The following is a 6274-nucleotide window of genomic DNA, read 5'->3' on the forward strand; positions in this document are numbered from 1 at the left end:
GTAATTTAAGAGTGTGTGGGGGTAGAGAGTCCCCACTGAATAGCTGTCATCTTTTTTAGATGGGTCAGGTGAAAAGAGATGGGGATAAGATTCATATGATTCAATAGTGAATAATTATCATGATTAATTGCGACTGTCACAATTGTAAAGGTAGAAGTTTTGTAACAAAAACAGGGGAGTGGTTAATCTTACAGTCCAGAAACAGAGGACCCTAGGGCCATCAAGGGAGAAGAGCACAAGCAGAATGCGGGGCCTTATCCAGAGAAGCAGCAGCGCCAGAGACAGAGGATGAGACAGGGTCATAGAGATGGGGAGAGGCTGAGGACTCTAGGTGAGGGACTAAGAGCTGGAGGCCAGGAAGCTGACTTGCAGAATGTGCCCTTTGGAGGTGTAAATTATTATATATGCCTGAGCTTTTGTTTATTTAAGTTATTTTTTAAAAAGCTAAAGTGGATAGAGAGAAATACTGTTAACTGATGGTACATCGAGGGGATTATAATCATTGTAATGAAACAAGGTATATGATTTGTTGAATGCAAAACTGATGGTCTGCCCTGTAAACGCTCACTCAATCCACAATAAAAACCTTAAAACAAAAAGTAATAACAGTTGACTTATTAAAGTAGCTCACATCACAGCCAGGAACCTCTTATGGAATAAGGACATATGACAGTGCTCGAACAAGAAATCAATAGATAGCAAGAAATACGTAACATAAACATTTTCGTGCATTTCACACTATACACAGTAAGTAACCATCAGGACAATCTTTTTGGGGGGGCAAGAGTGAAAATCAGCACAATTTGGAAACAGAAAATTTGTATCTACAATAAAACTTGCATTGACATAGTAGGATGTGTATTGTTCTAATACAACAATTTAAATTGTGCTTTGATGTTTTTATTTCACTATAAAATTTAAGAATATAAACATAGGAACAAATAATCATAGTAAAATAAAATGTGGGATGTTTTAACATCTGGTAATGCAAGGCATGCTTAACTAGCAATCTCATCATAGCAAAAATTCTAGTTCACAGAAACAATCATTCACAGACCCGGCCAAGAACAGTATCTTTCCCCAAGCCACCAAGTTCCTAAGAGACCATTGCATAATGACTGCAAAACATCACTTGGTCTGCACTGCTTTGCAGCTTTGCATTGTCCCTAAACAAACATTAAAAATCAGTTGCTGTACCATTGACCCCCAACTCATGGAATTCCCATACAGTTTTCAATGACTTTTTGGGGGAAGTAGATCACCAGGAGTTTCGTAAGAGACACCGATGGGTGGACTTCAACAGCCAAGTGCGTTAGTAGCCAATTGCATTAACAGTTTGCACTCAGCAGTTCCAAAATGGACATTTTACTCTAAAACTGCTTTCTCTCTTCTCCCTTTTCATTCTCAAGGAATTTTAGTTATGGCAGAACTGGACAGGCTCACTGGCCCCCTCCACATTGTCCATCAGCCTGGGAAGTCTCTCTCTCTCCTATACCATAAGGACAAGAAGCTTGTCATCTCGTAATAACTCCTTCCCTTCAGTACTGCTACCTTTTCCTGAAAACATGATCTGTGTGAAAGAACTTAAGCAAGACATGGAAGTGTTTTTTTTCAAGGGACTCAGACAAAAAAGATCAAGGTTGGAGGTAATTAACATGCAGTGAAAAAAAGCACAAATCTCTAGCTCAGAATGTAAATCCATTTACATTGAATATGAATGAGCAAGGAACTACCCTAGTTTAGTAACTTTCAAATTCTGTTGACTGCCATCCAGTGAGAAATATATCTAATATGCTGAGTGCAAGTGTCTCAGGCAGGAAGGGTGGACTGATGCTCCCTGATGGTCTAGTGGCTAGGATTTGGCACTCTCACTGCTGTGGCCCAGGGTTCGAACCCCAGTCAGGGAAGCTTTTCTCCCTGGAGTCCTGGTATGGCACTGTAAGATTAGCACTGGACCACAAGGTCAGTTTGAGCCACAAAATTAGCAGTTCAAACTCACCAACTGCTCCTCAGAAACACTATGCAGGGTCACAATGAGTCAGAACAAGCAACAAATCCACGAGAGCCTAAACTTGACCTTGAATATATCCCACCTAAATTTTTAGGTCATTTCAAGAACAGATTCGATACATTAAACACCAATGACTGAAGACCAGAAGAGTTGTGGTATGACATCAAGAAGATCGGTCATACAGAAAGAAAGCAAAATGTCAAAGACACGAAAGAAAGAAAAGACCAAAATGGATGTCAGGAGAGCCTCTGAAACTGGCTCTCCAGTGTAGAGAAGCTAAAGCGACTGGAAGAGATGAGATGGGTAAAGGAGATGAACAAAAAATTTCAGAGGGCAGCTCCAGAAGACAAAGTAGAGTGCTATAATAAAATGTGCAAAACCTGGAGTTAGAAAACAAAGGGAAGAACACACCAGCATTTCTGAAGCTGAAAGAACTGAAGAAAAAAAATTCAAGCTTCATCTAGCAATTGTTGTTGTTGTTATGTGCCACGGAGTCGGTTCCGACTCATAGTGACCCTGTACAGGGTTTCCGAGACTGTAAATCTTTATGGGAGCAGAAGGCCTCATCTTTCTCCGGCGAGACAGCTGGTAGTTTCGAATCGCAGCCTGACTCGTAACCACTATGCTACCAGAGCTACTTTCAACTAGCAATACTGAAGGGTTCTATGGGGAAAAATGGACTCCCGTTGTGGTGCTGTGGGTAAATGCGCTGGACTGCAAAGTCACTTTGAATCTCAAGGCCAGCAGTTCAAGTTCACCAGCTGCTCCTCAGAAACCCTATACAGGTCGCTATGAATTGGAACTGACTCAATGGCACTCAACAACAACAACAATAATGAGGAAAATATTGAATGATGCAGGAAGCATCAAAAGAAGATGGAAGAAATATATACAGCTGTAATAAAAAGATTTGGTCAATGCTCAACCATTTCAAGAGGTAGCATATCAAAAACCAATGGCACTGAAGAAAGAAGTTCAAGTTGCACTGAAGGCACTGGAAAAAAAAACAAAAACAAAAACAAACAAGGTTCCAGGAATTCACAGAATACAAATTGAAATGTTTCAAAAAACTGATTCAGCATTCACTCATCTATGCCAACAAATATGGTCAGCTGACTGGAAGAGATATTTGTGCTCATTACAAAGAAAGGTGACCCAAGAGAATGTGGAAATCATCAAACAATAGCAATCATATCACATGCCAGTAAAATTTTGCTGAAGATCATTCAAAAGTGGTTAATTCAAGAGCAGTACATCCACCAGGAGATGAAATTCAAGCCAGATTCAGAAGAGGACATGGAACTAAGAGATGTTACTGGTGACATTACATGGATCTTGGTTGAAAGCAGAGAATCGCTGTAAGATGTCTACTCGTGCTTTTTGACTATGCAAAGGCATTTGACTACGTGGATCATAGAAAACTATGGACAACATTGCAAAAAAAGTACTTCATTGTGCTCATGAGGAACCTGTACATAGACGAAGAGGCAGTTATTAGAAGAGAACAAGGGATACTGGTTTAAATCAGGAAAGGGGTGTACCAGGGTTATATCTTTCCACCAAATTTATACAATCTGTGTGCTGAGCAAATAATCTGAGAAGGTGGATTATATCAGGAAGAAGGTGGCATCAGGGCTGGAGGAAGACTTATTAACAACCTGTTATATGAATAACCTGATGAATAATGAACAACTTGCACAATGGAGGAGAAAAGCACATAAAATACTTACTGATGAAGATCAAAGATTGTACAAACCTTCATATAGATTGTCCCTTAATGCAAAGAAAAAAAAAATTCCTTACAACTGGACCAATAAATAATGTCACAATAAATGGAGAAAAGATTGAAGTTGTCAAAGACTTCATTTTGCTTGGATCCACAATCCACACTCATGGAAGCAGCAATCCACACTCATGGAAGGTTGTCAATCTTTCTACCTTGGAGTAGCTGGTAAGTTTGAACTTCTGACTATTTTGTTAGCAGGTGAGTACTTAGCCACTGTGCCACCAGTGCTTCCCAGAGTATGTTAATACTTTTTTGTTGTTGTTAAGTGCTGTTGAGTCGGTTCCAACTCATAGCGACCCTGTATAGAGTTTCCAAGGAGCAGCTGGTGAATTTCAACTGCCAACCTTGCAGTTCAAACCAACCTTGTGGTCTACTGCTTATCCTACAGTGCCACACCAGGACTCCATGTTAATACTTAGAGATGCTTCCTAAACATTTTTTTAGAAAAATTTTCCTTAAAGTATGAAAGTAAAGTTAATCATAAGTCATATCTCATGAAATACCATCAAGAATCGTTAATATCTTAAAGCTTAAAAGTTATTTAGTCCTTAAGCAAAATTCTATTTGGTTGGCCTGAGAGTGGTATCACATAATACATTGATATATATAGCATCTCTTAAAATATATAAATAAATAAATAAAACAGATCACCAGGCACATACAAGGGGCTTCAAAAAGTTCATGGAAATCTTTCATTTTCTTTTAATTCCATTTTTCCATGACCTTTTTAAGTCCCCTGGTACTTTCACATGGTAATAAATACTAGATTTTCATCACAGTCTTTCACTCTAATCCTAAAATTTCTAATCGACTCATTTTCATTCTGTGCACGAGCACTCTGCTAATCATTTTTTGACTAATCACATTCCTAATAGTATATAGGCAGATGCTTGAATAGCAGCTGAGCCACTTATTCACTATGTGACCTATGTAATTAATCTCTGAGCCTCAACTTGCTAATGAACAAATTGAGACAACATTAAGAGTCATGAGGCAAGCTGTAGACCAACAATGCCAGTTTCATTCCCCACTCTCTTCATTGGCTGTTTCTCCAGTCACACAAAAGTGTAGGCTGGGAATCCTATACATTACACTGAAATTCAAATTTTGTATTCAAATTACATAAACTCACCTAACTCTAAGTAAAAGGACTGGTAGTCCTAAAGATGAACCGATACTATATAGGTAAAATATAAATAGAAAACCAAAGAAACACAAAAGACAGGTATGACATAACAACCCATCACACTACCTTATCTCATCCTCAACTATTCTCCCAAGCACTCATTTCAACTCTCTTCCTGAACATGTTGCATGCCACTATTCCGGTGTTTTCCAAGCTTCTCTGATAAGAATCACCGAGGGGACCCTGTTCTTCACACTCTCCCAGATGCTTCCCTTAGGCCTGATTAAGAGGATCTAGATTAGGGCCCATGAATGTGCACTTTAATGAGTGCATTAAGATGATTTATCAGAGAGGTTGCAAATCATAGCCCACACCCTATACCTTTTGGATGGTTGTCAACCACTTATGATACCAACCCCTACTCATTCTCTAGACTAGTTTAGCCTGACTTGGAAGTAGCAAGATTGAGAAGGGCCCACATTGCAGACACTATAAAGCATTTTCTGCCTTGTTGTTGTTGTTGTTACATGTCACTGAATTGGTTCCCACACATAGTGACCCTGTGTAGGGCTTCCAAAGAGTGGCGGGTGAGTTTGAGCCACTGACCCTGAGGTTCAAACCAACCTTTCAGTCCCACAGCACCGCAGAATTTTTGAGCATGATTTGGTTACCACACAGTGACTTCTCTATCCAAAGCCTTCTCAATTCCTACCAAATGTTTGGGTGGGACCAAGCAAATACAGTATACAGGATTCTAACACTGGGATTGGTTAGTTTTTCTATACCACTAAATTTAAAAGGGGCCATCTTAGAGCATGCGATTCCTACTTAGAAAAGTTGCCATGGTAGAGGACGTAGCAATGTAGAGACAGAGTGCACCTTCAGGCTTCTAGGGCCATGGACTGAGTAAAGCTGAGCACCTACAGGCAGAAAACTGCCCCGCAGAATGTCCCTATTGTGCATTTACAGCTAGGCTAAAAGCACTGTGTAACATTTGCCCGAGCAGGGCAGAGGCCAAGGGACCCCATGGCTCAAGGCCTGATTATAAGAGCCAGGCGTGTATGCAGTTGGGTAGAGAAGAGCATTCATTACTGACTGGAGAACGGCTGCATCCTGAGTTGTTTCTGGTCCTGAATCTGTTCACCCTGTTCACTTCCCTAATAAATCCATAACTGTGAGTATTGTTCTGAGTTCTGTGTGGTCACTGCAATGGATTACTGAACCCAGATGTAAAGCAGAGAGTGCTGTGGGATGGATGGTTGGTGTTAGAATAAGGCAAAGAAGGTTGTAAGGTGGAGGCATGTCTAACTTTCACTTCATAGGAATTAGCCTTGGGCTGATTTTGAGTTTG

At 40.1% G+C, this 6274-nt stretch overlaps 1 non-coding gene across 1 annotated transcript; it reads left to right on the forward strand.

Moving 5' to 3' along the window:
• Window positions 1–1834: 1834 nt before the first annotated feature.
• Window positions 1835–1907, forward strand: TRNAE-CUC. The gene has a single exon. It is a non-coding gene; the product is annotated as a tRNA-Glu (tRNA).
• Window positions 1908–6274: the final 4367 nt, after the last annotated feature.

The sequence above is a fragment of the Chrysochloris asiatica genome, unplaced genomic scaffold (assembly GCF_000296735.1).
Source record: "Chrysochloris asiatica unplaced genomic scaffold, ChrAsi1.0 scaffold00209, whole genome shotgun sequence".
NCBI classification, from domain to species: Eukaryota; Metazoa; Chordata; class Mammalia; order Afrosoricida; family Chrysochloridae; genus Chrysochloris; species Chrysochloris asiatica.